The sequence below is a fragment of the Ranitomeya variabilis genome, chromosome 6, assembly GCF_051348905.1.
Source record: "Ranitomeya variabilis isolate aRanVar5 chromosome 6, aRanVar5.hap1, whole genome shotgun sequence".
Classification (NCBI taxonomy): Eukaryota; Metazoa; Chordata; class Amphibia; order Anura; family Dendrobatidae; genus Ranitomeya; species Ranitomeya variabilis.
The window spans coordinates 48,721,711-48,746,866 of record NC_135237.1 but is presented as its reverse complement, the minus strand read 5'-3'; the positions used below and the strand labels follow the sequence as shown (position 1 = coordinate 48,746,866).

The following is a 25,156-nucleotide window of genomic DNA, read 5'->3' as shown; positions in this document are numbered from 1 at the left end:
AGACGGCTATGCTTTTTATTGTTACTGCAATATAATTTATCCATCTGAAGTGGGCACATTTTCTTTTTTGTATTAATACTGTAATCCCCTCTCTTTGGACAGTATTCCAATGTGATAATGACCCCAAACACACCTCCAATACGACCACTGACTTGCTAAGGAAACTGACGGTAAAGGCGCTGGGCTGGCCGAGCGTGTCTCCAGACCTAAACCTTATTGAGCATCTGTGGGGCATTCTCAAATGGAAAATGGAGGAACATAAGGTCTTCAACATCCAACAGCTTCATGATGTCGTCATGAAGGAGTAGAAAAGGATTTCAGGGGAATCCTGTGAAGCTCTAGTAAGCTCCACTTTGGAAACAATTTAGCAATTCTTCCCATCACCCCAAAAAATGTAATGAAATATTGGATTGAACTCAGACACATCATACAGGTGGTAAAATACTTTTTTTTTTTAATTAATGACAAATACCAACTCAACAGAAAGTAGTCAGAATATACAAATAATGAGCTATCTGTAGCATCTCGGTGCCTTCAAATGAAAATGGAAGTGAATAAACTGGCATCACTGATGCTATAATAAACAGCAACGTGTCCCAGCTCATAACGCCAACATGGGACATGGCATGATGTGCTCAGTGCACCGTAGGCTAGACGTAATGCTGACGTCCATCATTAGTAACCAGCGGTGAGGTCTCCCGATCTCAGCATAGAATGGCCATTTTCATTGTACATGGAATGGCGCTTGGTTCATGTCAGAGATTCTGAGAATGACGTCAACTCTAAGGGCATCTTCAGGTCAGGATAATCATCTCTGGCGAAGCATAAAAACTGTAGACAAAAAAATGACACAATAAATAAGCAGAAAAAGTGGGAACATAGATGTGGAGCACAAATGATCAGAGAAACGGAGCGAAGCTACGGGTCTCAGTGATACTATGAGGCTGCATAGTTTAGGAACCAGACAGATCTGTTTGCTTTCTTCCCACTATGCAATGAGGTGGTTCATATTGTCCCCTCTAATACCTGGATGAATCTATTTGATTCTGCACATATACAGAATAGATGGATTACATTGATTTTACAATTTAAAATGTCTGAGGTTCTGACCTAAGTAAAAGCCATTGCTGGGGGTAGATTAATCTTCTGCCCAGTGATAATGGGATAATTGGGCAGTAGGTTTTTCATCTGACCATTTATTAAGGAAATAAAAAGCTAAAAGGTGTGTCTGCACCTGGAGGATTTCTTCATTGGCCGGATCCCTGCTCCTACTTGTCTACCGTCCTTTTTGCCCTTCGTCATTCAGAAGTCGTATTTATAATTTGGTACCTGGCGACCGAACTTTGTAGAAGATCTACTGAGGTATCAATGTTGTCATGGCTTGAAGAGTTCCCCAACAGCCCGCCTGCTTCTTCCTTGAAGCCTCTACTGGTTGGTGCGGGCAATGGTGATCCTGACTCTCCTGCAGGGACAAGCGTCGCAGATGCCAATCTCAGCCCGACTCCAAGACACTCTTGTTATTTGACAAAGAAGCGCCATGCCGGCTGCTACCAATCTCCTGCACTTCTAGTGGTCGAGAGGGGACTCACCTCCAGTTCTTGGCTCTGCGCAGGACAGTGACCTTAACTTGGTAGGTAAGCTTTCTAATCTCCTGTATGTTAGGCCCTGGGTGGTATCACTTGTTGATTCATGGTGATTTGTACACCAGATACATTTTTAATATTAAGTGATTCTTCACACCTTTTCTTCACCTTCGCAGGAGCTGTGACTGCTGCAGCGGGCAGGTAGGAATTCTTCTATTGTAAAAAGAATGGGTAGATGGTAGACAAGTAATATCCAGATAGTGAATACAGTAATGACTCATTATACAAACAATAAAAAAATTATATACAGTTCTGCAGGATATGTATTTGTGTCAGTGATCTACTAAGCATGACAGATGAATATGGCTTATAGCAAGAAAAATAACTACATCTATATATCTAAAAATGAGTGTATGTGTGTGTATCAGCCACGCCCACTCCACATAGCCCCACCCAATCAGTAAGCATCTTTCATTTCACCAGAGCTGTTTAAAAGAAGCTGAGCTGTGATTGGTTGCTATGAGCACAGTTTTCCCACTCCACAACACCTCAGCAGACACTGCCCGGGTGGGAGAAATCTATCATCCCCAGGAACATAAGCTCCAGCCATTGTCTGCCCCCCAGACATGACAGAAATAAATAGCCCCCTCCTCTATTACTGCCGTGGTCTATTGTTACCGGCATGGAAAATCGCATCATCAGCGGCCGCACACACAGAGCCGCACACAGAGCCGCACACAGAGCCGCACACGGAGCCGCACACAGAGGCGCACACAGAGAGCCGCACACAGAGCCGCACACAGAGCCGCACAGAGAGCCGGAGAGCCGCACAGAGAGCCGCACACAGAGAGCCGCACACAGAGAGCCGGAGAGCCGCACACGGAGCCGCACACAGAGAGCCGGAGAGCCGCACACGGAGCCGTACACAGAGCCGCACAGAGAGCCGCACACAGAGCCGCACACAGAGAGCCGGAGAGCCGCACACAGAGCCGCACAGAGAGCCGCACACAGAGCCGCACACAGAGCCGCACACAGAGAGCCGCACACAGAGCCGCACACAGAGAGCCGCACACGGAGCCGTACACAGAGCCGCACAGAGAGCCGCACACAGAGCCGCACACAGAGAGCCGGAGAGCCGGAGAGCCGCACACGGAGCCGTACACAGAGCCGCACAGACAGCCGCACACAGAGCCGCACACAGAGCCGCACACAGAGAGCCGCACACAGAGCCGCACACAGAGCCGCACACAGAGAGCCGCACACAGAGAGCCGCACACAGAGCCGCACACAGAGCCGCACACAGAGAGCCGCACACACAGAGCCGCACACACAGAGCCGCCCACAGAGCCGCACACAGAGAGCCACACACAGAGCCGCACACACAGAGCCGCACACACAGAGCCGCACACAGAGAGCAGCACACAGAACCGCACACAGAGAGCCGCACACAGAGCCGGACACACAGAGCCGGACACACAGAGCCGCACACAGAGCCGCACACAGAGCCGGACACACAGAGCCGCACACAGAGAGCCGCACACAGAGCCGCGCACAGAGCCGCACACACAGAGCCGGACACACAGAGCCACGCACAGAGAGACGCACACAGAGAGCCGCACACAGAGCCGCACACACAGAGCCGCACACAGAGCCGCACACAGAGCCACACACAGAGAGCCGCACAGAGAGCCGCACACAGAGAGCCAAACACGGAGCCGCACACAGAGCCGCACACACAGGGGTGAACCTAGCCTTTCTGCTGCCTGAGGCGAACTGCAAAATGGCACCCCCCACGTAGTAAAATCAGTACAAATAAATAAGGCTATGTGCACACGTTGCAGATTAGGCTTAGGAATTTCTGGTGCGGATTCTGCCTCTCCTGGCAGAAAACGCACCTGCGGATTTGATTTGTCGCGTTTTTTGTGCGGTTCCGCAGCATTTTTTGTGTGTTTTTGCTGCGGTTTTCTTGCGGATTTGCTGCGTTTTTTACCCCTGCTGTTTTCTATAATGGAATGGGTACAAAAACACTGCAGATTCACAAAAAAGAAGTGACATGCTACTTCTTTTAAACCGCAGCGGATTTGCATTTTTTTTCTCATTGATTTACATTGTACTGTAAATCACTTGCGGATCTGCAGCGTTTCTGCACTGCAAAAAACGCTGCTGATCCGCAGAGAATCCGCAACGTGTGCACATACCCTTACTCTTTACGCGCCTAAGCTGACGCACATGTAAAATATATTCCTATTTAAAAGCGTAGAGCCGGTAGATGATCGCCGGAGATAACTCTCCAGCGATCACCTACACTGCAGCGTTCTAACAATCAGCTGATCAGCTGACCGTGAGAACCAGACTAGTGACCGGAGAGAAGTCCCGGTCACGTGCACGGCAATTCTCACAATAAGTTATCGCGAGAACTGCAGTGGACGAGGGACTTCCGGCGGCGGGACAGGTGAGCCGGCATGGACATGCGTAGTAAGCTGCATTTACGCAGTTACTACGCATGTGACTAATCATTAGATGTGATTTTATCGCACCTAATGATAGTCTATGGTACATTTACGGCTTGGCGACGGAGCGTCGCCGCATTGTAAACAGACATGCTGCGTTCTGAAAAGACGAGCCGCATGTCAGTTTACGTGGGTCTGCCATCTGCGTGTTTTACCGCATAGCGGAGACGGGATTTCATGAAATCCCCTCCACTATGCTGTAACATCTGGAAGCTGCGTGTTTGACGCTGCTGCTCTAACGCAGCGTCAAACACGCAGCGTTTCCTGAATGTGGAAACATACCCTAATGCTTGCAGTCTGTGGGCACTTAAGGGTTAACAATAGGAAGCATTTACTTTTCCCATCCACCCTGTCCTGTGCATGTGCTTGTCTGCAGACTGCACCACTTCTCCAGTGCTCACAAACAGTTAACAGTCCACAGCTACTTCTCTCCTCCCCAAAGCTGCAGCCAGCACCAGTCAAGAAAGCAAAAAGAAAAAAAAACTCTGGCTCACTCACGCTGCCAAGCAGCAGGGAGCCGGCTCTTTATCAGCTCGTTCACAAACTAGTCAACTACACTCACTAGCATGCGGGGGTGGCGAATTATGTTTTACACAGTTACTTACTGCACAGCAGGTCAGGACTCAGGAGACAGGGCACCGCTTCTGACGGCACCTCAGCCCGGCCGGGTGGTAACAGTGAGTCACCTCACCTGCCGCTGGGCACGCCGCACGCACTGTCAGTGTCAGCAAGTGATTGCAGGAGAGTCGGCACCACGTGTGCTAACTTCTGACTGCCACTCTGCCGCCCCCTGTGCAGTGCCCCAGAGTCCTGGTCGTTGCAGTACTGTGGCTCCGCCACTAAGGGGAGCTGTGGTACGTCTGATGGCACTGAAGGAGTTCAGCTGATCAGGTATCACAGACACCAATACATTTCACAGTCGGGCCTCCGGGGGGAGCTAAGGGTTCTATTCACTAGGCCACTCCCCACCATAGTGGGTAAACTGGGGGTCAGGCAGGAAGTTAGATCAGAAAGCTGACTGGGTTGGAACCAGGCAACACCTTGTGGCAGAGGGTGTTGTGGGGGAAGATACAGTAGGGTCTCTGTCAGGGGTGGGATCCTGACAGAGGCTTGGCAACTTGAACGAACGTAACGGGACCGCGCCTGCTCCGGGTAGCGGCGGTGCCCAAGGAAGGACTAGAAGCGAGATAGATTGTGCTGAGTGAGAAACGAGATCAAGCGAAAGGAGAAATACCAGTAGGGGTCGTGCTGTAAGACCGGAGCAACACCCTACTGAGGCGCACTACCGGTGGCCGGAACGCCGAGGGAGTATCATAACATTCAGCTTCAAGCAATACTCTAAACAGCGGCAGGACAGTCAGTCTAAGGCGGGCTGTCTAACTTAAATCACCTATGCAGTCTTGGGGGGCAACTTGTGGAGAGGGGCGACTCTAGGGTCCCGGAAGAGCTCCGAGCCTACCCGTCATACGGGTGCCGTCCCAACCAGAACAACAGGAAGGGACGGAGGATTAGAAGAACATCATTTAATCGAGTTGTGAGGGAATTTAAGAAACAGACACAACGGTTGTGGGGACTTTCCGTAAGCACAGCAGGAAAGGACTGCAACACATAGCGCTAGAAGGAAGGCACCGATTTCCACCTGTGAAGAGAACTCTGGAGGTGCCATCAGACCGGCCGGACTTGCGCAGCCTGGTGAACCGTATTCTGGACTGTGGACTCAGAGATCTTCAGTAAAGAGGTAAAGAGACTGCAACCTGGTGTCCTCGTTATTTACTGCACCACACCACTACAGCCTCACCCCCATCTACATCATCCACTCCTAGTAATCCCCTGTGCGCCCCACGGCAGGGTCACGGACCGGGGCCTAGCCGCCGTGACAACCCCAGAGCAGAGACTCAGAGGCCCGGTACCGGGTACCCCTCGGCCCTGCGGCAGTGGGGGCGCTACAAACTTGGCGTCACGAACAGGATCTACTTAAGCCTGAAGAATCAGGTCATGTGTGCCTTGGAACTGTGATTTGTTGTGCTTGGACTGTACTATATTGAGAGACTGTGTGCTGCGCCATTTGCCGCCAAAACCCGCCGCCATTGCAGCGCTGAGGAGAGCGCAGGAAGAGAAGAGGGGCGTGAAGTGGGCGTAGGCAAGCTGGAGAGCGCGAACAGTAATGGCCGCCCAGTCTAAGTATTTCTGCACCGTGAGGACGTGTCCGTCAGCAGCAGAGATCCGCCTCCTAATCCTCAATGGGGGGCGAAGACCGAGAAAACGACAGCGCCCACGCAGGAGAGAGCGGGAAAAGGACCAGGAAGTGACCCACGTGGAGGACGCTATGGCCAGCAGCTCCGAACCCGACAGTGGGGTTGAAGTGGAAGTCTCCCCCAACTACCCGGATGAGCACAGCAGCCCGTTCTCCGTGGACAGCACCGAACTCCTGCAGGTCGAGATGGAGAGCCTGATCGACCAGCTCCTCCAACTGAACATGGAGGCCCAGGCTCCGCACCAGGCAGCGCCAGAAGAGTGTCTTCAGGCATCGGATCCTGCACCGTTACCGGAGCATCCGCTGAGATCTTCGCCGATACCGCCGGAGGAGTCTGCCGCGGAGGAGGCCCCTGCATCGGCTGGTGAGTCCGCCGACCCCGTCCCATCGGCCGAGGGCTTACTAGTAGGCCCCGTTGCGGCACCCCCTCTCCCTGGGACCCATAGACTTCAACGCCTGTTATCCTGGGAGGAGGCCACGGGCATGGAACACCGCATGAAGGCCCCGATCGCGCCAACCACCTTGCTGTGTGAAGTCCGTGCAGAGCGCACAGTGTGTCGCTGGGTGAACCCAGGATCTAACCTTATGGGGTTCCCCGGGGTGAAGACCCAAGAGGGAGAGATGGTACAGGCCCTAAGCTGGGAGGAATACCGGGTCCAGCTAGAACAACAGTGGAAAGAGGAGGAGAAAACATACCAGGCCGGGCTGGAGGCCCACCATCAAAAAGATTTGGCGGTCAAGGACCGGGCCCGCAAGGATCCCACTGCTCAGCAGGCCCCGCACAGGCAGGGCACCATCATTGACTTTAAGCTCCGTGGAGGCTGGGGCTTTATAAAGGAGCCGGGTCTATATGCCGAAGTTTTTGTTAACCGGCGGGATGTAGAGTCGCATCTTAGAGAGGGCCACCCAGGCCGGGATCTTTATCCAGGGGATGATGTCATTTACACCCGGCACCTTGGGGAGAAGGGGTGGTTTGCCCTGAACGTCCGCAAGAGGCACAGTTCCATGACCCCCTTGCCTAAGGAGTCTGAAAAGTTGTCCCCCGTGGCCAGGGTGCCCCCTTGTGGCCGGCCCACGATTACCACTGAGACCACCGTGGTCACCCCAACAGGCACGATTGTGAAGACCACAACTTGCCGCGTCATGACCTCCACCGCTGTCGTGGCCACACAGGCACCTCTTCAGGTGACCAGTGTGTCTACTGCCCAAGGACTGAAGACTGTGGGTACCCAGACCCCCAGGTGGGACGACAGACCCCCTTATGCAGTACCAGGCGGTTCGCAGTACCCAAAGGGGTTACCTCCGCCGGTGCTGCCCCCTGGGTGGTTTGAATAGATGTTCCTGTATACTGCTTTAAATATGTAAATAGTTCTTTAACTGTTTGTTCGTTTCCTGTTTTGCTGCTAGACCCGTCCAGGGTTAACTCTTAAAGGGATCCTTTTGTTGACCCGGGATCCCTATTGTTTTGTTTGATTTTTCTAAAGTTTGCACAAAGTTTCCAGAACTGCCGCAATCATGAACAGTGCATGATACAAACTTCTTGTACATAGTTTGCACCTTATTAAAGGTGCTCCCTACTGGTTTTACTTCAAAAAGGACTCTTTGTGAAGATACCACACTGGAACCTTTGCTGAGTATGGACTGGTAGCTTGAGAAGATACGCTACCTCATAGAGACTTGGTCCCCTCTTAAAGGGGATGTTCATTTGACGCACTTAAACGGTGATATTGCTTTAAGACAGTAGCAATAATGTTTTGACAAAAGAAAGTGATGATAATGTTTGCATGAGAGAGTTATCTGTATCCGACTAGTTAATTGTGAAGAAATGCTGATGATGTTCCCTGAAAGAAAGTGAAAGATGGAAGAAAGTTTAATGTTCTATAGGAAATTATTGATAATGTCGATAGACAATGGGGATAGAAGGTGAACCCTGAGTCCTCCTAGGAGCCATATAGAAATGGCTCGGTGCTCTTAAACTGAAAGTAAGGTTATGCTCTATACCGTGTATAGTAGTTGAAAAGGTAGTAGGCCCGGGCTGAACGGGGCGGTCCTGTAACAGAAAGGAGAGGCAGTAGGTCTGGTGCCGTTAGGACAGGCGGTCCTGCAGATTTTAAGAAGGAGAATGTAAAAGTTAAATTGCCTTATAATGTGATTATAAGAAGGTCTTTAGCGGATTCAGAGTGTACATCCTTAAAGGCGATGCTAAATTATTGTACAACAATGTTGCACTTAGTAGAATACCCGGTTGGGTAAAAGAAAGTTAGTTATAGCATGTTGCTATGATATTTAACCATGTTTGTAACGTTCAAGTGTCCTTACCTCCCATAAAGGGAAGCCTGTTCAAATATGCTTATTGTTATTGCACTCAACAAAACTGTATGTCTTTTTGCTAACTTGTATTGTTGTTTTCTTCCCAGTCCCGGAGTACTGTGTTTAACCAGGGGGGAGTGCAGCGCCCCAGAGTCCTGGTCATTGCAGTACTGTGGCTCCGCCACTAAGGGGAGCTGTGGTACGTCTGATGGCACTGAAGGAGTTCATCTGATCAGGTATCACAGACACCAATACATTTCACAGTCGGGCCTCCGGGGGGAGCTAAGGGTTCTATTCACTAGGCCACTCCCCACCATAGTGGGTAAACTGGGGGTCAGGCAGGAAGTTAGATCAGAAAGCTGACTGGGTTGGAACCAGGCAACACCTTGTGGCAGAGGGTGTTGTGGGGGAAGATACAGTAGGGTCTCTGTCAGGGGTGGGATCCTGACAGAGGCTTGGCAACTTGAACGAACGTAACGGGACCGCGCCTGCTCCGGGTAGCGGCGGTGCCCAAGGAAGGACTAGAAGCGAGATAGATTGTGCTGAGTGAGAAACGAGATCAAGCGAAAGGAGAAATACCAGTAGGGGTCGTGCTGTAAGACCGGAGCAACACCCTACTGAGGCGCACTACCGGTGGCCGGAACGCCGAGGGAGTATCATAACATTCAGCTTCAAGCAATACTCTAAACAGCGGCAGGACAGTCAGTCTAAGGCGGGCTGTCTAACTTAAATCACCTATGCAGTCTTGGGGGGCAACTTGTGGAGAGGGGTGACTCTAGGGTCCCGGAAGAGCTCCGAGCCTACCTGTCATACGGGTGCCGTCCCAACCAGAACAACAGGAAGGGACGGAGGATTAGAAGAACATCATTTAATCGAGTTGTGAGGGAACTTAAGAAACAGACACAACGGTTGTGGGGACTTTCCGTAAGCACAGCAGGGAAGGACCGCAACACATAGCGCTAGAAGGAAGGCACCGATTTCCACCTGTGAAGAGAACTCTGGAGGTGCCATCAGACCGGCCGGACTTGCGCAGCCTGGTGAACCGTATTCTGGACTGTGGACTCAGAGATCTTCAGTAAAGAGGTAAAGAGACTGCAACCTGGTGTCCTCGTTATTTACTGCACCGCACCACTACAGCCTCACCCCCATCTACATCATCCACTCCTAGTAATCCCCTGTGCGCCCCACGGCAGGGTCACGGACCGGGGCCTAGCCGCCGTGACAACCCCAGAGCAGAGACTCAGAGGCCCGGTACCGGGTACCCCTCGGCCCTGCGGCAGTGGGGGCGCTACACCTGTCTTTAGGAATACTCTGCCGCTTGAAGCAAAGTATTCAACTCGCCTCATGATAGCAGCGCTAGTGCGCACACAGAGCCGCACTGCCAGGTTACATAACAGCACATCTCCAGGAACTCCCTGCTCAGTGCCACCCAGCTCAGGGCTATGGGATGGATGATGTGTGATGGGTATATAGGCACAAGACTATGGGATGGAAGATGTGTGATGGGTATATCAACACTGGACTATGGGATGGAGGATATGTATGATGGGTATATGGGCACAGGACTATAGGATGGAGGATATGTATGATGGGTATATGGGCATGGGACTATGAAAGGAGGCTATGTATGATGGGTATATGGGCACGGGACTATGGGATGGAGGATGTGTATGATGGGTATATTGGCATGGGACTATGGGATAGAGGATGTGTGATGGGTATATGGGCACAGGACTATGGGATGGAGGATGTTTGATGGGTATATGGTCACTGGACTATGGGATGGAGGATAATCATTATAATTTGTTATAACTAACCACAGTTAGTTACTATGCCCGGGCAGCGCAGGGCTCTTCAGCTAGTTTCCTATAAAAAGACAAAGTGCGCACAGAGCCAAAATATAGAAAAGTGAAAAAAAAATAAAAATAAAATTTTGTACATCCCAAAAGTTACATACAGGAGAAATTAAAAAGTGAGTCATGCTGTAGATGGTGACACACAGCAGGAGGCAACAAATTATATGAAAGATTGTATAGGGGTCCTGACTATTAAGGTAATTCTATATTTGAACAGTTCAAAAATGTACAAAGTGCACTTACAGTAAATATCACCTGAAACATGTTACAAGTGCATATCAAAAGAGCTGAGCCAGTGTAGTCAAGAACCTGGACATCGAGTATTTTCGAAATGCCATGGAATATTGGTCACTTGAACACCTCTAAATATACAGTACATTCAACCAGAGTCCCAATCCACGTGACGTGCTACCCGGAAGGGAATTTGATCACTTGACCGCTACAGCCGCTGCTCTAGAGGCTCCTGCTCCGCAAATTCGCATCACCGGTACTGTAGAACTGTATTGGCAAGAAGGTAAAACTAGGATCAAAGGTGGAATAATGAAGCAGGGGGCAGGACTCCTAGATGTGGAGCTCAAGCAATGAAGGTAGATGATACTAGATTCACCATAGTAGTTGACTGCAACTTGACTTTGAAGGACATACAGGTGCATCTCACAAAATTATAATATCATCAAAAAGTTAATTTATTCCAGTTCTTCAGTACAGAAAGTGAAACTCATATATTATATAGAGTCATTGCAAACTGAGTAATCGATTTCAAGTGTTTATTTCTGTTAATGTTGATGATTATGGTTTACAGCCAATGAAAACCCAGAAGTCATTTTCTCAGTAAGTTGAAATAAATAACAAAAAATACCTGCAAATGCTTCCTAAGCATTTAAAAAGGTCCCTTAGTCTGTTTCGGTAGCTCCACAATCATGGGGAAGACTGCTGACTTGAAAGAAGACCAGAAGGAAGTCATTGACGCACTCCACAAGGAAAGTAAATTTAGTATTTTAATTTGGAAATCAAGGTCCCAGGGCCTGGAGGAAGAGAGGAGAGGCACACAAATCAAGCTGCTTGAGGTCAAATGTGAAGTATCCACAATCAGTGATGGTTTGGGGAGCCATGTCATCTGCTGGTGTAGGTCCACTTTGTTTTATGAAGACCAAAGTCAGCACAGCCATCTACCAGGAAATTTTAGAGCACTTCATGCTTCCCTCTGCCGACAAGCTTTTAGGAGATGGAAATTTAATTCTCCAGCAGGACTTGGCACCTGTCCACACTGCCAAAAGTACCAAAACCTGGTTTAAAAATAACAGTATCACTGTGCTTGATTGGTCAGCAAACTGGCCTGACCTTAACCCCATAGAAAATCTATGGAGTATTGTCAAGAGGAAGATGAGAGACACCAGACCCAACAATGCAGATGAGCTGAAGGCTGCTATCAAAGCAACCTGGGCTTCCATAACACCTCAGCAGTGCCACAGGCTGATCGCCTCCATGCCACGCCGTATTGATGCATTAATTGATGCAAAAGGAACCCCGACCAAGTACTGAGTGCATTTAGTGATCATACATTTCAGTCAGCCAACATTTCGGATTTTAAATCATTTTTCAAGCTGGTGTTATAAAGTATTCCAATTTACTGAGATAATGACTTTTGTTTCATTGGTTGTAAACCATAATCATCAACATTAACAGAAATAAACACTTGAAATAGATCACTCTGTTTGTAATGACTCTATATACCGTATATGAGCTTCATTTTTTGTATTGAAGAACTGAAATAAACTATCTTTTTGATGATATTCTTATTTTGTGAGCTGAGCCTGTAGGTAATAAAGTCAGTACTGAATATCACAACTTGACTATGACATTATCTCCCTACCTCCCCTCCTATACACCCCCTAGCTGCCTTCATTGCTTGCTTTTTCATAAGAATAAAACTCATTTGTCACCTAAAGACTGTTTATATGATAATCATTCAACACTAAAGATGATACTGATTAGATTTGGTAAATCTTAAACTCTTTCAATAAAAAATAATTTACAAAACACTTACGTTTTTTCTTTACTCTAATGTCTTGGTGCTGAAGCAGCATAAAAATGCTCTGAGGAGCCTAAGAGGAAGCCAAAAAATGATTAAATAGTGTGTAGAATGGAGAAGAAAAGACGGGAAGGTTAGTGAATATAGAAGTCAGGAACTGTAAAGGGAAAGGCTTTTCTCTCACTATGGGACTTATACATAGACATTTAGATATTGGTTTCTTCCATTAAAATTATAAAAATATAGTATAAAGATATAAAGGGAACACACAACGTTTATCTAACCCCTGATATTATCAGCCTCAGTGTAACAACATTTCACATACAACAATGAGGGAAACTTTTCCTTACTTTGATGGATGGTTCAGTTCTTCTTCATAGTCACTTCTGATGTAGGAAATATATAAGAAATGATCAGAAATAAATACCATGTAAAATAATAACCAAGAACAAATCCTGGTCCCATAAGGACACAGACAATAAACATAATGTATGACCTGTCTCATAGACTTCACTATATGGTATAGATTGATGTAATTACTAATTAGTAGCTCATTGTATAAATCTCACTGTCACAGGCATCTGCATGGGGACAGATCTCCTGACTGTAACTACAAGGACGGAACATTAAATACTTTTGCATCTAGAAGACAGAAATTAGGACATAACGTCCATTTGTGGGAAGAGGGTAAAGAACCTACATTTTTCTGACTTTGGTCCTGTTCGTTCTCCTGCCGAATTTCAGGATCCACCATTTACGTTTTGGTCTTAACAAAATCAAAACAAACAAATTGAGATACAGACAGTTCACATAACATTCTGAGGATATATACATGTTGTCCTGTGTAATGTCCGCTGCTTGTGTCACTGTATGATGTCATCGCTCAAAACTCCAAGGTTTCATTAGAGTAAATGCAGCCGTGATCGCTCTTATTACTTACTGGATTGGCTCTCCCTGAGAATCTGCCTCCAGAGGATATTTTTTTTTTAAAAAGGGGACATTACCAGTGTGAGACATGTAGGTCAGGAAAGCAGACTGTCAGTCATTACATGTCTCACACTGGCAATGCCCCCCTGTTCTCAGTGCCCCATGACCACATTGGAGCGGTAGCACTGCTAAGATATGACCAGCGGCTCCGAAAATTATGTTTACTACAACCCTGATGTAGGGGACCCCCAAGTCATTACCTGATAGGCAGGTATAGGTATGTATTATATCCTCCTCAGTCTTTGCCCAGTGATAACAGGTCATTCATCAGTTACTAATAAATATCTACAATCGTATACAGCCGATAATATCTGTATATGTCACTATCTCTCTACTTACAGTCCGGGGGTCTCTGCGCTGCCATCTTCCCCTGATCTCTCTGGCGTTTTGTCATTCCTGACCACTTCTCGCACCTCTTCCTCACTACCGGACACATAACATGGACTATATGCAGTGACTCTCATAAATGACCATTGTTGTAATCGCTCTTTTACAGCGAGTTTTAGACCGGGTTCATACAATACAATCAGGGGAGGTTTCTACAGTGGTTTTTCAAAACTGGTTCATTTTGGAAAAACTTCAAGTGAAAACGCAAATTTTCGGAAATTCGACTCAAACTCGATTCTCTGTGGATCGATGCGCTCATCTCTAATGTTAACAGTGTCAGACAGTTGAGGGACAAACTCTTTTGACCGCTATCTAAATGTGAATTTATTTCTACATTTCCACGATGAATAACAGGAATGCCACAAGGTAGAGTTCCATGAAAAGATACTACGGAATTGATAGTTTACGAGATGCGCAAATATTTATTAAAATATATCCGGTGCTATGGTGCCAGGAACACGATCTAAAAGGCATTTTGTTGCGTAACACTGACTGGTGTAATGCATTGCAATGTATCATATCAGTGATCAGAATAATAAAAGTTAAAGACCCTTTGAGGGACTAAGTAAAAAAGTAAAAATAAAAATTGTAATAAAATTGAATAATTCTAAAAAAAAATTTAAAAAATCACACAGTAAAGAATAAAAAAAGAAAATAATATTATACCAATCAATCTACTTACATAAAAACAAAAGTAAACAAAAAAGTATACATATTTGATATCGTCGTGTCCGGAGCAACCTGATCTATAAAACTCTCACATTTACTCCAGGGTTTCCTTGTAAATCTCTGAAATACATGATTCAGAATGAACCCTCGGTGGATTTTTCTCTAAAATGAGGCAGATGGAGGCATCGTGGGCGATGTCTGGCCTGTGATCCGGTAGGTGCCATCTTTTTAAGCATTAACAAAAGCGCGTTCGGCCACAGGTTTGTGCACTTCTGAAAAGAATGACACCACTGAACAGAGGCCAGACGGAGTCCAGACTAACTCTGCTGCTTCATTATAGTGAATGGATCCATTGGGGGTTTCATCTGAATCACGTCACTCGGAGATTTAGATGGAAACCTCAAAGAAAGTGCTCAGCGTAGAGCACATGACAAATATGATCCAAAATGCTATGTAAAAGGTCCAAATAAAAGCTAGAAACTGAATCCATAAAAATCCTCACTCAGGTAAATCATCTGTTAACGGAAATATAGGGGGCTTCCACATTACTGGTAACATGAAAGCTCTGAAAAAGCCACATGGCTCCTCTCCCCTCAAAAAGAAATCCAGCAAAATCCAAATGCCCCCCTCCCTTCTGAGCCCCAGTGTGTTTAAGCCACATTTAGCGTCCACATGTCTGTCAGTACTGTAGTGATGACACCTTGCTTAATTTATGAAGCGCGTGCAGGGGCGTAACTACAATAGGTGCAGGGGATGCAAACACATCTGGACCTCACAGCCTAGGAGGCCCCAAAAGTCATTTTGGCCTGTATAAAAAGACCATTGCTATAAAAATAACTTGTGCTAATTGGAGGTCCTGTTGAAGCTTTTGCTGTTACGCCATTGGGTGCGTGTCTAAAGAAGTACAAGCTAGGTGCAATGTATGGGTACTACAACGTACTGGGCACTACAATGTGTGAGCCCTACAACACCTATAGATAAATCCCAGACTGGGGTCACTTGAGGGGGGATTCTGCTCTTCTGGCATTTAGTGGCTCGGTATATGGAATCTGCAAACTATTCTACAAAAATGTGTTCTCCAAGAGTCCAATAGCGCTCTTTCCCTCCCAAGCCTCTGAGTGTGACTAAGCAGTACTGTACAGCCACAGATTTAGTATTCTCATATTCAGCACAAATTGTGTGACAAATTTTGGTGTCTTTTCTACCCATTTCTTCACGTTAAAGTATGCTTAACCATTTTAGAGTTATTACCATATAAAGTGACGCTGATCCAGAATTCCAAAAATTTGGTCTGGTCAGGAAGGTGAAAACAGGCTTGTGGATCAAGTCAAGGGATAAAGAAACCCTGTGATCATGTTTTTACATATGGAAGTAGTGGTACAGCTGTGTACACGCTTGTCTGCCAATGAAAGTCTAACGTCCTGTGTGTGCGCTGCCATGATGACATGATGATTGACTCATCAGGATCTTGGATTTGGTGACTATGTAATGTTTTTTACTTTCCGTAGTACTTTTGGTGTGACTGTGGGGTCATCATACAGTGGGGTCGGCATCCCACGGTTAAGGCACTGGCTGTCCATCAGCATGAGATCAGCAGTCAAACCTCATCAACAGAGCAGAGAAGAAAAGAAGCCGCTGCTCTATCGACACTCTGTGACCGGTCTGTGCCAGCGGAGATTGGGATCGGGCACAACAGGCAGGTAGGTAGCACGTACCTTAATGTTAGTCTTTAGGCCTATAGTAAAAAAAAGTGCCATATATACCCTTTAAAGGGGGGTACTTGGGCACTGATTAAAAATAAATGGCATATTTGAAGATGCAATAAATGGCAAAATGGTACATAGTTCAGTGCCTCCATAGCGCCCACTTGCCACTCATTGTTCATTTATTAGTGCTCTTCTGAGACATTGGTGTGCTATAGAAACAATAAATTGGAAATTGGCATCCAGTGGGGGCTAAAGAACATAATGATACTATGGTTTTTTTCCAAATGCATAGAATTGCGGGAAAAACGCGGAAAATCCGCAAAATTAATGAACACGCTGCTTTTTTTTACCGCAATGCGTTTTTTTCCCTGGAAAAAACGTACCATGTGCACAAAACATGCAGAATGCATTCTAAATGATAGGATGCACAATGTATGCGTTTTTAGTGAGTTTTTATAGCGAAAAAAAAGCGAAAAAACCTGAGCGTGTGCACATACCCTAAAGGGCAAAAGGTCACTTAGGAGACATTGACTTCAGTAGCCATGTTCTATTTATTGTCTTTTATGTTCTTCTCTATATTGCCTCTTTTCTGACCAGCTGATGTATAGTGACCCCTTTAGTGACCTTCCTTGACAGACAAGTGTTGGATGTGGGGCAATAATTGTCTACTGGGCCCCAATGTGTTACGAAACAGGGCATTAAATGAGCAATGAATTAACACTTGTAACTTGATAATTCTCTGTCTCTTTTCTTAACAGAAAAAGTGTTAGAAATTCTATAAAATTTAGCTTCTCACACAGATTAAAAATATATGTAAATTTTTCCCAAGATTTTCCCCGGTCCTGGTCTATGGGTTCCATTAATGCAAATAATGCAATAAAAGTTCTAATATCTTACTTGATAGATTCTGTGCTCGCCCAGGCTGTTTTTACATATTTCATTGACCTATAAAAAATTGTACTTTTTATTAGAAACAGTGATACTTAAGAAACCTACAGAAAATATCTATATAGTGTGTCTCGTTAATAAATACAATGACAAACAGTAACATTTAGGGGAATAACTATATAGAGTAATTATGAAAAAAATAGTTTTACGGTATCCAATGCTGCCAATTTTTTTACTTTTTAATAAATGAGGACTTCAAACACTGAAGTCGTGCACCATGATTACCCCAATCACTTACACCAGTGACTCCTCACTAGGCCATGCCATCTTGATATCACATCCAAAGCGACTGAAATAAAAAAAAACACAGCTCTGGTTAGAAGAATTGATGGTTAGGAAGCCTACGGATAAAGTAACTTTTTCCAGGAGATTCAGATGTTCTGGGAGTGGGGTGAGTACGTTATAATCTCACTATTGCTACTTACAATCTGATGGATTTAGTGCTGTCTTCTTCTGATGTTTTATCAAAATCCAACTCATCATCTTCTTCCTCTTCATCCTCATCTTCCTCACTATTGGACATATAACATAGACTCTATGTAGCAATTCTCATAAATTACCTTTTTTACAATCACTCATTTTATACAATAATTTTTTCTCATAAATTCTGAATTTCTATCCATCATCACTGTTATCTTCCAGTTTCCAAGCATTAGCAGAATGAAGGATGCATTTATGGTGGACTGTGTATGGAGGACATGAAGGGTTTCATAAAACTCCCAGACATGATCCATGAACACTGCTCTGAGGCCACATTAACACATTCAGTATTTGGTCAGTATTTCTCATCAGTGTTTGTAAGCCAAAACCAGGAGTGGGTGAAAATGCAGAAGTGGTGACGATTTTCTATTATACTTTTCCTCTGAATGTTCCTCTTCTGATTTTGGCTTAAAAATACTGATGTAAAATTCTGACCAAATACAGAATGTGTGAACGTGGCCTAAGAAAAAGCCTGTGTTACCCACAGCAACCAATCAGATCATCTCTCTCATTTTAAAGAAAACTGAGATTGTGAAATCTGGATTCTGACTGGCTGTGATGGGTCACGCTGATACTTTTAGAAGAGTTTTTATATGTGAGTGTCCCTGTGTCTGCTGATGGTGGCACAGTGACCTTGTGGGGATATGAAATCCTCATGAATTTCCGACAATCTGTTACATCATTCCCCCTTATAGATGCATTCATTATGGAAATAAAATATATTGGGGAACCCTGCTCATTACCCCAACTTACAGAATTGTCTCCAGACGAGGCCAGCGGGACACTTCTCCAAATTTATTAGGCCTGTAATAGAAGATACAACTCTGATTAGAATCATTAACACCTTGGCTAATATGAAGCCTATAGAAATATTATCTACTGTATATAATCTGTCAGATAACAGCATGGACACAACCTCTAGAATCTACATAGCTCTACATCCGCGTAGATTGTGCTGCACAGTATGATTATCCTTTAGTCTGAGGCTCCAAGACAATATTTTGTTGGTCAGAAGTCTGGGTAAGTTTGTGGCATTACCGTAATTAATGACCTCATTGTTATCCTATGGGGAAAGGGATGAGCAACACTACGAAGAATTCAACAAGGTCTACGTTTTCTATTAATGAAAACAATCGTATCCTTCATATGGAAACAATCCATGAGTGAGACCAGTAATGCCATGATACCATCATTATGGAGTCCTCCCCTTACTGGTGCACACACTACTCCTATATGAATGTGGTAGGGAAATGGAATAAGATAAATACCGGAATACTGGCTCTGCGTCCTTTACTCTCTGTATCCATCTGTTAAAGAAAAAGCCAAGGAAAACAGTGACTAATATTACACATACATATTTACCAAAATGGCAGGAATATAAATGATACTATTGAGCCTTAATAGTGCAGACATAACTGTGTATTATTACAGGGAGAATATAGGAGAATCAATAATCCCAGTTATATCAGATACATACATCTCATCTGGATATTCCTCCTCCTCCTCTGCTACCTTCATCCTATTAAATAGTAAGGAAGACAATGAACGATATTACACATACACATTTACCAGAATAGTAGGAAGATAAATTATACTATTGAGCCTTAATAGGGCAAACATCTCTGTATATTATTACAGGGAGAATCAATAATCCCAGTTATTTCAGATACATACATTTCATCCTGATGTTCCTCCTCCTCCTTTGCTACTTTCATCCTATTAAATAGTAAGGAAGACAATGAGTATTGATTGTATCTGCTCCATAGCTGATAACAGAAGTGTCGTGCAATACAGGGAGCAACCACCAGAGGGCGAGGAAGGGAGTAAACAGGAGCTTACCTCAAGCAGCGAAGACCTGTAGAACCTGAGCAAACACCGCTAGGGAGCAGTAGGGTGGTCGTACAATCCAAGTCAGCAACAGCCGGGAACGCAGTCTCAGAGGGGAAGGCAGAAGCAAGGTCAGAAACAAGCCAGAGGTCAAAAAGCCGGTCGGGAGCGCGGTAACAAGAGGACGAGACGAAAGAACAGCCAGAAACACGCCAAAGGTCAGAGCCAGACAGAACAATCCAAAACAAGAGCAGAAGACGGATGGGTAGGTCAGAAGTCAAGCCGGGTCATACACTGTGGGGAAACAGTCACAAAAGAAAGTTAATCCCCGCCTGACCAGGCCGGGAAACCGAAAGCAAACCCCGACCTGGATCATGACAAGAAGATCATCAATGGTCACTAAAGGTTTTTTATAATCAGATATAAACAGTAGTTATAGAATAGAGATCCATCTTATAACATACTTGTCTATATTATGGTAGCCAAATCTGGGACATTTAATCCAGTAATGTCTCCCCAAACCGCCATGGAAAGCCCTCCAAACATGACCCCAAACACTGGACTTCGACTGGATTTTGCCCCTTTTTTCAACACTTTCTGGTGCATATTATAACTATTCTGTTTGGCTTTTCCTGCCTTTCCACTAGGTCATATATATGTTTTTGGAAAGTGTCAGGGCTGGCGTAAAAAAAAGCCAGAAGGAGGCTAAATTGTATTTGGAACCTTGTGTTGCATCATGCCTCCAAAGTTGTACATTTTATGAAAGATGAATTTCCCCTTCTGAATGAATTTCCCAAAACTTGGATAATATAAATCAGCCATGTCTGAACTTGGCCTTAGGGAAGAGCCAGACGGTTGTATAACTCGGAGGAGGATCACAGCACAATGCTCAGAGTGGCCGGCAGCTTCCCCGACCAGAGCGTAATAGCGTGTATTTCTATGCTGCTGTCACGCTCAGGTCCGCAGAGCCAACGGCCAGTCCGAGCATTGCATTGCGATCCTCTCCCGAGTTATGCGGCCGTTTGATTCTTCCCTAAGGCTAATGTTCAATGGTAACACAGGGTCACCTGCCATTGTCCTTCCTCACACAGAGTTCAATGCTTCTCTATGGGCAGGAGATTATGGGTGACATGGAAGGTGACTCTCCACCATCATGTGGCCCTAGTCTATCAGAGAAATTGTAGATTTAGGATAAATAAGAATTTACCTTATTTTTCTCTCAAATAACTCTCACGAACTCACAAACTACAAAATCCTAAAATGATTGGGGAAAAAGAAGAATTATAGTAGACATCAAATTTCATTTCTGTATTGATATTTGTGAGGAACTGAAGGGGGAACAGTCGGGTTCTGACACCTCATCTCATTAACTAAAGGTTCACTTTTAAATCAGTGAAAAAAAAAAAAATCTATAAGGGGGAAAAAGACATCCAGACGTTATAGGGTTAATACCTAGAGATAAAGAAAAAAGTAACAGAACACAATAAAGCACATAAAAAGAAAATAATAAAATCTTTACAAACACTCCACTGCCAACAGCATCCCTCTAGTGAGTGTCCCCTCGGCAGTTACCGTGATGCCACCGTGTGATGTCACCCCATTCCATGGATTACTAATCACTAATTACTAATCAATATTATGTAGTTGTGATTAAAACATTAGAAATAAAGATTTATAGCACTAATTTCTATATTTCTAATGATACTTTATCCATACATAATGATGTATTGTACGCATGTATGGATGGTGGATACAGGGACGGAAGGCCGGTTGGATACATGACACATTTTGCTTATCGGATAAAGAAAAGTTAAAATAGTAGAGAATGAGGAAACCGATGAGCGACAGTCACAGACACGAGGGAATTGATAGGACATAAATCAGGAGCTAATATAAGGATGATACTCACACTCCACTAACTGTAACCCTCAGAGGAGTTCCGTTCGGCAGCTGCTTATATATCACCGTCACAACATTCCGTGACCTCATAATCCGCAATCACCTGCAGCCAGTGCAGTATACATGGAATGGTCTTCTAACCCCTTGTGGGCTCAATTGGTTTTGGCCCTACAGATAGACCATTTTATTATACTCATGTATTTATCATTGGATTGTATTATTTTTTCTATAATTTAGCCTTATTTTGTCATGTTCTTATCACATTAAGTTTTTAAAAATATGAAGAAAAAAATAATTCAAAATCAGACCTTTTCCTCCAATTATAATTTAGAAATAAAAACAAATAAAATAATAAGCATATCTGGTATCACAACATGTGGAAAAAGCCTGAACAAAATATCAAATTAATAAACTGAAACAGTAAATGCTGTAATGAGAAATAAAAAAAATTTGAAACTTCAAGATAAAAATAACAAACCCTCATAGAAGTCCACTGAGAGAAAAATAAGAAACGACATGTCGCAGAAAATAGCAACACAAAACTAATTTTTTGTTTTTTCATAAAATTAAATAAAATTTTTTTATTAATTAAATTGAATAAATAGCTAAAACTTTTCAAGTTTCTTATCGCTGTAGTTATCCTGAACTGTAGAATCATATTGCTAGGTCATTTTTACCACACTATGAACAGCATAAAAACAAAGCCGAAAAAAACAATGGTGGAATTGCATTTTTTCACAGTTTTACCAAAGTTGAATTTTTTTTCCCGTTTTCGAATTGAGTTATTCAAAAATTCAATTCGTCTCATAAAACGATCCCTCATACGGCTTTGTTGAAGGAAAAATAAAAAAAGCTAAGGCTCTTAGAAAACAGGGAGGAAAAAGTATAAGAGCAAAAAATAGAAAAAAAAACCCTCTTGGGAAAGGTTTAATGTGTACTGGTCCTTTCAGAAAAGCCTGGTCCTGTTGGTCTCATACCCCGTAAGTTAAAATTGCTTTTGGCACACATACCCATATATACAGGAACGATCAAGATTCTCATTCTTTGTAACTTGCCATTAACTTCTTTTACATGGATGGTTCCTCTTCAGTAGCATCCTGCCAGCACTATATGTGCAGGAACTTCCTATACTTCCTGAAAGCCTCTCTTTGATTCATATTTAAATAAAGTGTCACGGGTTTAACGCGACAGAGAGGAGACAAGACCACGTTGTCTGATTTCTCATACTCCTGCACTGATTAGAAGCACTTCACCTTCATATTAAATAGTGCAGGTTTCTGCTAGCCGTGCAGGGGTCAATCTGTTGTGCTGAGAGCTCCTGGAGGCTTTTCTGCTTTGATGCTCTCAGCTGTTCAGTGTTTGTCACTCACCTCAGTATATAATCACCTCTGGCAATCAGGCATTGCCATCGTTAGTTCTATACTGACTGGTTAGGGAGCTGGGGGTGCTGGTTGTATGAGGAGGCATTTGAAGTGTCTTTCTGGAAACTGTTGTATGGTGATGTGTCTGTGTGCATATCCTCATCCTCTTCTATTTGTTTTTTCCTCCCTTTAATTCCCAGTGTTCCACTCTGTTGATTGTGAGTGGATATTTTCATGATTGGTATTTTCATTTATCCCTGTACATATTCCATTGTTAGTGTGGCATTGTGTATTCATATACATAACAACTCCCCACTTTCCTGGGTGGGGGAGGGGACAGATAAGGACTGATTCAGGAGCTCAGTAAGGTACGTGGCCCTGGCATCTTCACCATCTGAAGTAATCTGGGTAGCAGGGATAGCCAGGGCGCAATTAGCTTTAGAGACGGGGAAGAAACTTCTAGTCCCAGGATATCCTGCTACTGTGCCATGACATACACTGTTATTAAAACACACAAGAGTATTCCAGAAGTTTTTATTATTTTTTGCAATCCAATACACATGTTCACTTAATAGAGTACACTATAAAATAAATTGAACACTTTTCATGTTCAACATTCAGTATGATCTCACTTTCCACAGTGTCTGATCACTGTCTGACTTCTTTCCCATCAGTAAGCGATATTACCCTTCTACATGTCAGAGATGCCATCAACGCAGCTCATGTCATCGCCATCCTCCATCATCCGTGGGGATGTACTACATGCACGTTAAGACATAATATATCACATTTCACACATAATATTTACATTTACATTTTGGAACCTGCTCCTGTTCCTGCTCCTGAACATACATTCGTTCGTAACCAGTTTTTATATATACAGCAGGAAAAACATAAAAAATATACATTATTATGATACCAAAATGCTGAGGATAATAGATGTGTTTCACATGCTAATATAAGGGTATAAGGGTGTACCAAGGCATAGGCCACCCCAAGGGTGCATGAAGCCCTTTCATTTGCATATTAAAAAGTCAATTTTTCAGCAAATACTAAAGGGGTGTCTGGTGTTAAGTTACAAGTCTGCAGTCACTCTGTAGACTGCCAATAGTTGCTCCTGCGCAGGCGCCACCATCTTAGAGAGGGTTTTTTTAATTATATGCACATTTTACATGCGGATCATGCTGCAGTGCAGGCGCCGATGCCGATCATAGATGCCAATACAAGTGAAAGCAATGATGGAGGAGAGAGCATCATGTGACCCTCCTTCCATCATTCCCCTCTGCCTCTGATGCAGCTATTACAATCCTATGGGGCTACATTATATTCTATGGGGCTGCATTATACTCCTATGGGGCTGCAATATATTCCTATGGGGCTGCATTATACTATATGGGGGCTACAATGTGCTCTATGGAGGCTGTATTCTACTCATATGGGGCTGCATTATTCTCTATGGGGGCTGTATTATACTCCTATGGGGGGCTTCTTTCTATTCCTATTGGGGGCTGCATTATATTCTTATAGGGGGCTGCATTATACTCCTATGGGAGCTGCATTGTACTCCTATGGGTTGATGCATTATTCTCCTATGGGGCTGCATTATATTATATGGGGGCTGCATTATACACCTATGGGGCAGCATTATACTCCTATGGGGTGGGCTGCATTATACTCCTATCGGGGCTGCATTATACTCCTATGGGGCTGCATTATACTCCTATAGAGGCTGCAATATACTCCTGTGGGGCTGTATTATACTCCTATAGGGGCTGCAATATACTCCTAAGGGGGATGCATTATACTGCTATGGGGGCTGCATTATTCTCCTGCGGGTCAGCATTATACTCCTGCCGGGGCGGCATTGTACTCATGTGGGGACTGCATTGCACTATATGGAGCATTATGGTATACATTGTACTATATGGAGGACTATGATGTGCATTGTATTATATGGAGTACTATGTGGTGTGTATTATACTGTATCAGGTAGGCTTTATTCCTTTCCGTCAGGGTTCATACAACCCCAGGAAGGTGGTGGACTTGGTGGATGTTGTAAACAGAAAAAAGGATCAGGCCCTTCTCATAAGCTTAAACATGAAAAAGGCTTTTGATCACCTCAATTGATCTTTTGTGTTTGAGACAGTAAAAACATTTGGTATATCCGGTTTCTTCTTTGCATCATTAAGGCCACTTTATAACTCCCCCTCTGTTTCTATTAGATTTCCTCAATATATTTCTTCCAGTTTAAACATAACTAACGGAAAAAGACAGGGCTGTCCCCTATCTCTCCTACTATTCACAACATGTATCGAGCCATTAGTAGCCATTATTTGCCATAATTCTA

The 25,156-nt window shown here is 44.4% G+C and overlaps 2 long non-coding RNA genes across 2 annotated transcripts; both read right to left on the bottom strand.

Moving 5' to 3' along the window:
* Positions 1 to 471: 471 nt before the first annotated feature.
* Positions 472 to 1,832, bottom strand: LOC143783412 (uncharacterized). Its single transcript, XR_013217152.1, has 3 exons — positions 1,590 to 1,832; positions 1,330 to 1,462; positions 472 to 831 (listed from the first exon to the last, which is right to left on the bottom strand). It is a non-coding gene; the product is annotated as an uncharacterized LOC143783412 (long non-coding RNA).
* Positions 1,833 to 17,663: 15,831 nt separating this feature from the next.
* On the bottom strand, positions 17,664 to 19,692 carry LOC143783215 (uncharacterized). The gene is made up of 6 exons (XR_013217123.1): positions 19,562 to 19,692; positions 19,397 to 19,438; positions 19,200 to 19,241; positions 18,991 to 19,029; positions 18,476 to 18,526; positions 17,664 to 17,754 (listed from the first exon to the last, which is right to left on the bottom strand). It is a non-coding gene; the product is annotated as an uncharacterized LOC143783215 (long non-coding RNA).
* Positions 19,693 to 25,156: the final 5,464 nt, after the last annotated feature.